Source organism: Pleurodeles waltl, chromosome 12 (genome assembly GCF_031143425.1).
Source record: "Pleurodeles waltl isolate 20211129_DDA chromosome 12, aPleWal1.hap1.20221129, whole genome shotgun sequence".
NCBI classification, from domain to species: domain Eukaryota; kingdom Metazoa; phylum Chordata; class Amphibia; order Caudata; family Salamandridae; genus Pleurodeles; species Pleurodeles waltl.
The window spans coordinates 378,375,500-378,388,020 of record NC_090451.1 but is presented as its reverse complement, the minus strand read 5'-3'; positions in this window follow the sequence as shown (position 1 = coordinate 378,388,020).

Genomic DNA, 12,521 nt, shown 5'->3' with positions numbered 1-12,521 from the left:
ATTTTTAAACTGTTTCCTGTGTTTTATTTAATTACTGTTTTGTGATATTTGAATGCTTTACACACTGTCTCCTAAGTTAAGCCTTGACGCTCGTTGCCAAGCTACCAAGGGTTGAGCTGGGATTAATTTACTGAGACCTAACTGTACCTAGGTGGAGGTTAGTGGCTTGTTGCTAGGTGTAGGTATACCTGCCCTTACCAATAACCCATTTTCCAACACCCGTGAGTGCCCATAGTCGCTAAGGTGGCACAACTTGGAACCCACCTCATTGATGTTAATGAGGTGGGTCTTAGCGACCCCATCGCAACTCGCAGACGGTGTCAGAGACACCGTTCTGCATTGCAAATTGGTAGTCGCAATTTTCAATCTTCCTACATCTGGCCCCTAGTGTAGACATTTGGTTATGGCCCATGGGTTCAATCTTAGCACACAACTAATTACAAATGGCATTGAGTGAGGAGTGTGATTGTTATCACATAGAGTGACACATGTAGTGAAGTCAGTATGCGGAAGAGGTGCAGCCATGATGTCAGAGGCCTTAGGCATGATTTGGATGAGTAGTTTAGGGTGATGTCATCCATCATGTAGAGACATGGATATGCTAGGTGTGATATGCCCTTATGTATGCATGCTTCACATGTACTTCCTCTGAGCCTTTCCGTGAACTATGTTGTGACAATTGCTGCAACCAATACATTTCTAGTAATGTACAAATAACCCATTGTGCTATCCAACCAATCCAATTCCAAAGGTAAATATTTGCCTTTTCTCTTCACAGCTGCAAACATGAGTGCTGCTGATCGCCAACATTTTGAGCGGCGTGCCATGAGATACAGGCACATCCTGCAGGTGCAGTGTGGGTACCGGAGGATGGCCCGCAAGTACCATTCTGATCGGGCCTCCGGGGCGTGGTGGGCCACACCACAGGCTCCCCCTACATTGCCACCAACAACCACCAACACCACATCCACCAGGTCTGCCCAAGTGGCCCCAGCAACGTCTGCAGCAATGGACCCTGCATCTTCCTCCAGACCTGGACCCAGCCGTATTGTGGTAACAGGACTGTCCCGTGGCCAACCAACTCCTGCCACATCAACCTCCGCCGGCACACAAACCAGCACAGACCCTCCTGTGGACCCAGCTGCCTTCCTGGCATTGACCAGAAAAATTGACAACTTGGTCAAGAAGGTGGACAACCTGAGGGAGGACATGAGCTACATTAAAAAGAGGGTGCGCTCCATCAGGCGCACACTACGGAGGGCGAACCTGTAGCACTTTTGCCCTCTAGAACTTTTACCCCTCCCCTCTCACCTCTTTCCTATTTTCGACTGTTAGTTGGGTTTTGGGGATTAGTATTAGGATAAGTATAGGTAATTAGCTTAGTTGGTGTTAGGGAAGAGGGTGGGGGGTCCTTATTCTTTCTATCTTATTTTTTTGGGTGGGTGGGTGGCAATGTTGGGATTCCTGTTTTCAAAAAATAAAAAAATGAAAAAAATAAAAATCACAAAATTACAAAAAAATATATGTTTGTTTAGGATAGTATAGTATGTGTTTAGGTTAGTAAGTGTTGTCCTGCATGTGTCCTGTCTCATAATGGTCGGTGGGGGGTTGATGTTTAGATCGTTTCGTTACATGTGTAGAGTAAGTTTAGTTAAGGTTAGTTAGGGACAGTTGTGGGTTAGTAGTAGTCAGGTTAGATTAGTGTAGGTTTTCCTTTCCCTTAGTTGCCTCTTGTATTACTCGATTGAAATAAATATATAGTTAACCCTTTACATGATGCGTTAGGTGCTACTTTATCATGGCCTTGACATCAGTGTAGCAGAATGTTTTAGTATGACATTTGTGTTCTATGCTCGCCATCCCCAGGAAATTGAGGTTTAACATCCCACCTACCCGTGTGCTAACTTGTTAAGTATCCACCATTTGGGAGACCCACCATTGGTAGTGTGCATTGATCACCAAGGTTTTGTTTTGGTATGTATCCTACTTCACAAAGAGTGCTTCCAGACTTGTTATTGTGGGTAAATTGATAGGTCGGACAGCAGTGTGAAGTTCAGGGAGATCTTTGTAGATGAGGAGTTGTTCACACTCTTGTATTGTTGCTTTCATTGCTGACCTACATCATGTGTGTACTGATTCAGCATGACTTTCCTTCATGGAAGTATACTCCGTAAGGGTGATTGATGCAGTGTAATTTGTTCATGATTCCCTACATTATGGGGCATTAATTCTTATTTAAGTATTGCATGGTGCCTACATTTCTCAGCCACCCTTAGTTGTCTAGAATAGCGATAGATGGTGCATCATTCTGTCCAACACAGCATGATTGTGTGTGGTTAGTCCCTTCATCAGTTATTTTCCTCAGTATGGTAAGGCTATGATGCAATCCTGGCCACTGCACAGATGTTTCAGTATACATGAAATCAGGACAGTAGTATAGAGAATCTACATGGTTGCCACACAGACACTTTGGAGTTAGGTACTGCACAGTTGAAGTGTGAAATTACACAGAGACACAATAGGTGTGCAAGTGCTATTTATTTATAGGTGGTGTAGTGCAAAATGTCCATTCACCATGTTTGCTGAGTCCGTTCTGGTGCATTCTTACATGGTGATCCTACAGAAGGGGTGTGGATGATGCTCCTGACATGCTGGGGTGATGTCACAGACAGTGCAGAGGGACAGGAATTGGCAAATAGTAGGAGAGAGACATTCACTGGCAATGGGGACAAGTCATACAGTGGATTGCCGAACAGTCATTGAGTGTAGTTGTAGTGAGACTGGCATTTGACAAAACGTAGGACCTTGGTCAAAGTAGGCCATGGTGCAGGGACTAGTGCTTCCGGGTACTCGTCCGTGTGAATGTTATCTGTTCCATGTCTTCTTCTTCTGATGTGTGTGTTGCCTGATGTGTTCTTGGTGGTGGTGGTTGTGAAGGGGCAACACACACCTCAGTGTTAGAAGACATGGAGGCAGACATCCCGGGGGCTGCTCCCTGTGGAGTTATGAAGGGCAGTACTGCAGCAAGGAGGGCCTGCTGGTTTTTGAGAATGGCAGCCACATCACGATGGTAGGCAGCCAGGTCTGCCCTGAGGGGTTCTATGTTGCATTCGTGCACACGTTGACTGGATTGCAGTTGTAGTTGTTGTGTCAACTGGATGACAGCTGTGCAGATTTCCTTCTGTGTTTTGACAAGTTCCTGCAAGAGCGATGTTCGGCCTTGCATAGCAGCTGCCTGATCAGCAGTAGACATCATGCACGAACGCACCCCCTCAAGGCTGGCTGCCATTGTTTGCATCCCCACCCGCACCTCCTTGGCCAGCTCCCGCTGTACCCCAACGACGGTGTGCTCTGTGTTTGTCTTGGTATCTGCTGTCCGTCATAGGGCATTGTTGTAGGCCTATGGCCCACCTGTGTGTCACATGTATGATATGGAGCTATCAGACTTGTCTGCCTGATTGCCTCTAGCTGTTGCTTTGTAATTATTTAGGAATAGGCATGTTTTTGTCCTACTCCTCCCTCCGTGTTTAACTATTGTTATGGAGGGACATTTTGTTGGGTGGGCTCTCATTATCCTACATGAGATTACTGGCTTTCTAGGCAGCAGGATAGCTAATGGTGTGGGGGACTAAGTCTGACCCACTTGTAAATAACTCTGTCACCCTGATATTTCTTTTTGCTCTGACTAACTAGCAGTGCCTCTGGTCTCCCACAGCAAAGAAATGTTTAGACATCCGAGCGCATGATATCTTTGGAACTTCTCAGGGAAGTCGTGGTCACTCAGATCATACACAATTCTCTCTTTTCCGGTATGTTCCCATACACAAATGACAAAGACAGTATTTGTTCAATATGAGATTTCATTGTACAACTGACTTGTTGATATTTAGGTGTGAGCCACAATAACCCAAACAATATAAACTGTTAGAATTGAAATAGTCCGCAGGAGAGTAAGACATTAGTACACAGCTATCATGGTGCCTAACAGTTTCTACTCTCCCTCTGCTTGTTCTATTTATAGCACAGCATGTTAAGTTTGGAGCTTCCCTGTCTGAATCACTGGGGAGACATCATCCCTCATATCAGAGGAATGGCCTGTGATCTGGTTGTGCATCAGCAGCAAGGCAGGCAGCATCTAGTTGTGATTCTCTGTTTGGAAACTCCCTCTTGCGTGTCTTGGGACAAGGAATTGATTTAATAAGTCATATGTCATCGTGATGACAAAGTTTCCCTACGCAGGAATGCCAAATCTTAACCCCTACCACATCTATCGGCAAAGTACCAGACTGTATCCTTGACTGGGGCACAGAGTGAATATGTTCTGGCAAACTCCAGTGCAGAAGTAGGCAAAACAATGTGATTTGACTAATTAACAACACCCTAGGACTGGCTAATTGCTAATTTAACTGATAGGAAGGCCAATAAGAAGCATTTAGTGCAAAGTGCTCAGAGGATCTTAGATGTGAGCAAATGAGTAAAAGTACATTCAGGGTAAGGTGCACACAGGCCTACAGCCTGAGACTAATGCGCAAAGTATACGTTACACTTACCACACTACACTTTGACTGACTGTGGGTGTTGTGAATGCCCTGGCAGCACACTTGCCTCTCAGGACCTGCCCCATACACTTTTTATTCACATTGCCCGAAATGTACATGTGACGTGGCATTTCCTATGCATGTCAATGTTAGGATGTGGTATGGATGTAAACATTGTTAATGTTTGAAGATGATGTTGGGTCATGTGTGTTTCATTGGATTGGCCTGTTTATTGTACGAAGGTCCTATTTGGTTGTCAGACTTTGCAAGTGTGTTTCAGTGACCAGTTGCCTGTGTCCCCTCCTCAGGTGTTGTCTGAGCAGTATGACATTAGTGATGTAGCCTTGTTAGCCAGGCACGTGAGGGACCCTGACGTATGCAGCATGTGTGTGTCATTAGTGCTGTCTGGCTCCTATTGCTGTTTACTTTGGCTTATGTATGTGTCAGGTATGGAAATTCGGCATTTGAGTGTACTGGTGCCTTTGTCTTATTTCTATGAATAGTTGCGGATGTCATCCACACCCCCTAATTTGGGTATGTATGTTCCATGGGGAGGTTCCTGCCATTTGGTACTATAGCTGCACAGAGATGAGAGGTGTTATTGTCAACTGTTGTGGCAGTTACATTGCAGTTGTTGTTTTGGCTACTGGATTACTGATAGGGACCTAGTTGATGTAGGATAGATTTTGCAAGACAAGTGCCTGGATGTGAGTTTGAGGTAGTGGCCTTCCCACCTGTCGCTGCTTTCCCTTGGCTCTATTGTTGTACTTACAGGATGTCCCCATGGGACTGTTGTTGTTGTTGTATTTTGTCGTGCCCCAGCTTCAGTCTGTGCTAGCCATGCCCCCCTGCCGTGCCCCTTTACCCATGCCAGTTCATATATGTGCAGACTTACATGCATTGTGTAGTAGGTATTTCCCCCCCTGTTACAGTCAACATTATAGCATTATAATTCCCCATGCGACTTACCCTGCATGTGCGTTGTGTCGTGATAGTCTGCGCTGCCCTGTCCTTGAATCCCTGTGACGATCTCCTCCGGGATGACAGTTGCAACCATCTCCTCCATGTGGTCCAGGGCCTCCTGTTGTGCTGGACTCCCCCCTCCAGTCTGCATTGCTGCCTTCCTGTTCCTGGCCATTTTCTCTTTTGTCCTACGTTTGCAGTCATGCCAGCGTTTCTTACACTCAGTGACTGTGCGGCGTTCTTCAGCGACACTGTTGATCTTGTCCACTATTTGTTTCCATATGGCCTCTCTCCTACTGAGTGGCAATTTAGAGGTGATGAACAGTTGGTGCTGGTGTTCCGTCACCTCTTTCACCAGGATCTCCTGCTCCTCTTCACTGAAGCAACACTTTCTTTTTTTTCTAAAAATGTCCTGGTTCCTGTTTGGGTCCTCCTGGCTGGTTCCTGGTCTGCTGTCATCCTCCTGGGGTCTGTACTGGCATCTGGGATCCATTTTGGCTCTCCTCTGCTGAAAGGGCAGTTTTCGCGCTAATATTTGACGCAATTGCGTGAAGAAAAACACCGCTTTCCGGATTGCGCTGTCGTAAATCGACCCACAGTGATGTGCATCGCCTTAACGTTGGTTTCCTTTACGACGGAACGCCGCTGTGTGCGTCACGAAATAATGACTCCCACCTGTTGGTTGCGCCGCCGTACGTCAAAGTATAAATTTGATGCCCGCATGGTGCTTCAAAATGGCGTTAGCCGGCGCAGATTTTTTTGACGCAAAACTGCGTTAGCGCAGTTTTGCGTCAAGAAGTATAAATATGGCGCTTGATGTTATTTGTGAAAAGGAGCAGAGATTTGAAATGCCCTTTCTAACGTGGCATTTAAGTTCTGCAAGTTTTGTTCTGCAAGTGCAGGAGACGTCTCCAACTCTAAGCCATTTCACTGAAGGTGTGGTGGAAGATAATATGTTTCTCCTCCACATCAAAATGTGTAAGACCTGATCAGGTTTAAAAACATATACTCACTCCTGTATTTATACTTTTTTTGCGCCGCATTTGCGTCGTTTTTTGACGCAAAAACGGCGCAAACTTGCAAAATACCATTGTATTTTGTAGGTTTGCGCCGTTTTGCGTCAAAAAGCGGCGCAAATGCGGCGCTAAAAAAAGTATAAATACGGGAGTGCCCTTGAGAGACATCAGGCCAGTTGAGTAGCAAATTTAGACCACAGCTAGAAAAGATTGCACTGCGTGTTGCACTTAAATGGGTAATTTAGAAAAGTGATGGCATGTATAGCTCCACTGTGCAGTCGAGATTTTACTGACGTATGGTACGCTTCACTCTTTCACAATCCTGACATAAAGATACTGGAAAATATGAGCAGAACGTCAAATGTCCGCATGTCTAAGGGCGACACTGACAAAAATAGCCAGTAACTACAGGAGAACACGAGACTTTGTGCTTTATTTGTTAACTTGTATGCAACAGCCACAGTGAGTCATCGGGAAACTGCAAAGTTCTCAGGTGCTGGTGCAACCTAGTGTGGTGTAACCAGAGTGGGAGCGCAAAAGACTGTGGAAGGTGAGACACGAAAACACAGCAGATGTCCTCCGATTCCAGAAAGAAGGCAATCTGGTCCGTTCCTGTTAAGAGAACAGCCATGAATCAATGTCCTACATTTACACTTTCCTCTGAGAAGCCTGAATTCTAACTAAGGATGTGAAACCTGTCTCTTCTTAAAGCTCAGTGGGCTCCAGAAAGCATGGAGCAGTGATGGTGTTGTTCTTAGATGCTGGGAACATTGCTTTGAAGAGCGCTATGTGGAACTCTCTATTGTCCTTAACTCAATGTAGTTACCATTACAGTCTTTACATTGTCCGCCCCCAGTTTTTCATTGTGCAAAATGAGGAATTCCTATCTTGCAGAGCATTTCACCTGCATTTTTCCCATTCTTTCTGGGCAGTCGGATATAAAAAAAGACGACATTTCTTCCCTAAAGTTTAGCATCCTTTTATTGCTGATTTATGGATTAAATACACTTAGGGCCAGATTTATACTTTTTGACACAAAACTGCGGTAACGCACTTTTGCGTCAAACATTTTAGCACTAGCTAGCGTCATTTCTTAATGCCACCAGGCATCAAATTTATACTTTGACGCTGGATGGCGCTAAGAATAGGTTAGAGTCATTTTTCCTGACGCTAACTATTCAATCAGTCAATCAATCAGTAATTTGTTAAGCGTGCTACTCACCCGGCAGGGTCTCAAGGCGCTGGGGGGGGTACTACTGCTCGAAGAGCCAGGTCTTAAGGCTCTACCTGAAGGTCAGGAGGACCTGGGTCAGATGTAGCTTGATGGGGAGGGAGTTCCAGGTTTTGGCGGCAAGGTGGGAGAAGAATCTGCTGCCGGTTGTGGTCCAGTGGACGCTGGGGACGGTGACGAGGGTGAGGTTGGCGAAGCGGAGCTGGCATCTCGCGGTGTGGAAGTTGAGAGTTTAAAGATGATCCTTTTGTTGATGGGGAGCCAGTGGAGGTCTCTGAGGTGGGCTGAGATGTGTTTGCAGCGAGGAAGGTTGAGGATGAGTCGTGCTGAGGCGTTCTGGATGTGTTGAAGTTTTCTCTGGAGCTTAGCCATTGTTCCGCGTAGAGATCGTTGCCGTAGTCCAGGCTGCTGCTGACGAGGACGTGGGTGACTGTTCTTCTGGTTTCAACGGGGATCCATCTGAAGGTCTTGCAAAGCATGCAAAGGGTGATAAAACATGAGGATGAGATGGCGTTGACTTGCTGGGTCATAGTGAGCGATGAGTCCAGTATGAAGCCGAGGTTGCGTGCGTGGGTGGTGGGGGGCGTTGGGGCAGCTCCCAGATTGGCAGGCCACCAGGAGTCATCCCATGCTGCTTTGTTGGAGCCAAAGATGATGATCTCGGACTTCTCTGAATTCAGTTTGAGGCGGCTTGCCTCCACCCAGTTGGCGATGGCATGAAGTTCCGTCTGGAGGTTGGTCTTGGCGGTTGTGGGGTCCTTCGTGAGAGAGAAGATCAGCTGAGTGTTGTCCACGTAGGAGACAATGTTGAGGCCGTGGGATCGGACGATGTTGGCGAACGGTGCCATGTAGACATTGGAGAGGGTGGGGCTGAGTGAGGATCCCTGGGGGACTCCGCAGATGGTCTTGATGGCTTTTGACAGGAACAGGGGGAGGCGTTCTCTTTGGGTTCTGCCAGAGAGGAAGGATGTGAGCCAATCCAGGGCTCTGTGGCGGATTCCAGCATCATGGAGGTTTGTGTGAAGGGTATGGTGACAGACGGTGTCCAAGGCTGTTGAAAGGTCAAGGAGGATGAGGGCAATGGTTTCACCTTTGTCGAGCCTGCTCCTGATGTCGTCGGTGGTAGCGATAAGCGTGGTCTCGGTGCTGTAGTTCTTGCGGAAGCCGGACTGGGAGATGTCGAGTAGGCTATTGTCCTCCAGGAAGCAAGAAACCATTGTGCCTTGTCGTAAGGAAAAATGACGTTAACGCAGGAAAAATTACTCTAATCAGGTTTATGACATGGAAAAATGTCGCAAAACGGATATGCGCCATTTTTCCCCGCAATAGCGTCAAAAGTGACTCAAGCAGTGCTAAGGAGCCCCAAAATGGATCCCAGAAGCCAGGAGAGACCCCAGGGAGACCACAGACAACCAGGAACCAGCCAGTAGGACACAGAAAAGACCCAGGGGAGAGACAAGAAGAATAGGAAGTGTTGCTTCAGTGCAGAGGAACATGAAATTCTGGTGAGAGATGTGACGGAGCACCAGCATCAACTCGTCATCACCTCTAAATTGCCAATTGGGAGGAGAGAGGTAATTTGACAACAGATTGTGGACAAGATTAACAGTGTGGAAATGATCAGGAGAACTGTCACTGAGTGCAAGAAATGCTAGCATGACTGCAAGTACAGGACAAAGGAAAAAATGGCAAGGAACAGGAAGGCAGCACTGCAGACCGAAGGTGGTAGTTCACCACCGTAAGAGGACTTGGACAAGATGGAGGAGATGGAGGCAGCTGTCACCCCAGAGGAAATCATCACTGGTATTGCAGGACAGGACAGCGCAGACTACCAGGAAATATGCAGGGTAAGTTGCATGGGGGAACAAAATGCCTAAATGTCAAGTTCAAGAAGGGGGAGGCACATACCTACTAAACAATGCATGTCAGCCCTGAAAATCAGGCAGTGGAAAGTGCAAGGGGGCACGGCACCGGACTCCTTTTACTGCCCATGTAGGGGCATCCAGGGGCACAGCACAACACAACACCAACAACCTTTGCATAGGGGTGCACTGGCATGCCAGGAGGGTAGGGCAGAACATAAAACTGGTCTGGTGTCACAGGTCAGCTGGTATTGTCAGAATGTAAAACCATAGGACAATGCCCAGTCTCAGGCCATTGGCTCAAGCGGCATTTACCATTGACAACAGTTGCCACTACTACCTGTACTGAGTGCACTGGTCAATTAGGAAAAAACAATTAGGTGCCCATGGCACAAACACACTCAAAATGTGGGTTCAGTATGACTACGTGATCAATCCCCATCAATCCCTATCCAAGTGCAACTCCTGTCAACTGCTCATGTCCTTAGACTCAATAACCATCAGGCACTGTCACATACATAATGATGTACACAGCAGTAATCTCATACCCATGCTGCCCATTCCTGGGTTTACCCCTGTGCCTGTGTCACAATATCTCTAATGCCACCATGCAACATCTCAGGTTTCAAACTGCTAAGACAACTGCTTTGAGGGGGAGGACTTATGTGTGTAGGAAGGCAAACACACTCACGCAGTCACAAGAGGAAATGGAACTCTGCCAGGCCCATCAGTGCAACGCAACGTAGCACACATATGCAAACATCAACATGAGAAACTACCAATGGTAACACATGTATTGTCTCATGGAAATGCCATAAATGGTGTGGTGCTAGGTCTCAGCACTGCATAGGTGTATGTGAAAAATGATAGACTGGGACAGGGCCATATTGTTATGTGTGGTATCAGTACACCAACAATCATTGCAAGGCCACACCATGCTAATGGAAGCAGAGGGAGGGTTGATGAGGACAAGAAGGTGGAAAGCCACAATTTGGACAAGACCCTCACCTAGAAGATGTCACACAGACAATTGCCCAAACTGCCCACACTACATGTGACATGCAGGTGGGGCCTAGGGCTGAGAGACTGACAACATTAATGACAGGAACAATGCATGGGAACAAACACAACAATATACCACCAATAGGAACTCAGTGACGTCACATTAGAACTGCCACAACACAGACACACTAATTGTACAATATCTCATTACAAAGGACAATGGCTCTCCTGTGGATCTCTCTGTCCTGGACTACCCTGATGGCCTGGATGACCAGCTGACAACCACCAGCCAGGAAACCCTCCAAGATGTCCTGTGAACCCTCCAGACACCACCTCCAGTCGCAAGGAGGTGCATATATGTAGCAGTCATCCCAGAGGACCCACCCACAACCCCAATAGTACGACCTGCCAGCTGAAACACAGATGAGGACTCTGATGACACAGGGACCACCTTTGAGAGGATAGTAGTGGAAGTACAGAGGGAGCTGGCCAAGGAGGTGTGGGTGGGGATGCAAACTACAGCAGCCAGCCTTGAGGGGATGCACATGTGCATGATGACGTCCGAAGAACAGACATCAGCCATACAAGGCACACAATCCCTACTACAAGGAGTCCAACAGTGTGTGAGGGACCTAACCACTGCTGTGAGGGAGTTGCCACAACAACTGCCCTCCCAATTTTGCTGCTGCATGCATGACAACAAGCTGGACTCCATGCACTGGGAACTGGGCTCCCTCAGGGCAGACATGGCTGCCTACCACAGGGATGTTGCTGCCATACTCAATAATCAGCAGCTCCTCCTTCCTCTAGTTGTTGCATATGTAGTTCCAGAGATGGCAGCTGCTGGTAATTTGGTGTCCGGTTCTCCAACTACTGAAGTGTGTGTTCAAACCCACCAGCACCACAATCAAGGGCAAAGAAGACGACACACACATCAGAGGATGAAGATGTGGAACAGATCATCTTCACCCGTAGGAGTACCGGGTAGCACCAGCCCATGCCACTTGGGCACTGATTTTCTTTTGTCCTGTGCTTCACAGCATGCCAGTGTTGCTACAGTTGGTGACATGCACTCTTCACTGACACACTATTAAACTTTCCACTATGGACTGCAATTGTCTCTCACTACTCCATTGGCAATTCATGTTCCTCTGCACTGAACAACACTTCGTCTCATCATGTCCAATGACATGTCCCTCAACCTTGAACTTGTGTTGCATCACAATAGAATGCTTTATACTAATGGGATCACAGATATTGACTATGTACATACACAGCAACACTTTTTAAATAAACAGCACCAACTTTGTTTCTGTCTAATGTGACTCATCTGCTTTGCTGGAGATTTGTGACGCATGTAACATGTCTACGGCTGCAGAGTGTCAATACCAGAGTGCAGAAATAATGTGGACAGGTATCTATGCACAAGGGCCCTGATTTATACTTATTTTGCACTGCATTAGCATCAGTTTTTGATGCAAAAGCGGAGCAAACTTACAAAATATAATTGTATTTTGTAAGTTTGAACTGCTTTCGCATAAAAAAATGATGCAAATGAAGCGCAAAATAAGTATAAATCAGGCCAAGGTATCTACAAGATGAAAGTCAATGCTGGCCACATCCCCTCCAAGCAAATCATTGTGTATGTGACATTTGCTTTAAAAGATAAATGCCTCACCCACAACATACAGCAGGAATGGCTGTGTAAGAGTGTTTGGCCAATAACGTAAGCTGGGAGTACAAGTAAAACACATTGGCGTGAAATCTGAATTAGAGGTGAGGGGAGGAAAGCGTTTACAGGTTTGCCCTCCTCAGTGTTTTTTTAATTGCCTTTAGCATCCAGGTATTTTTGTCCACATCCTTCTCTATTGTGTCTATAGTTTTTTTTAGCACTGTCCTCATGTTCCTC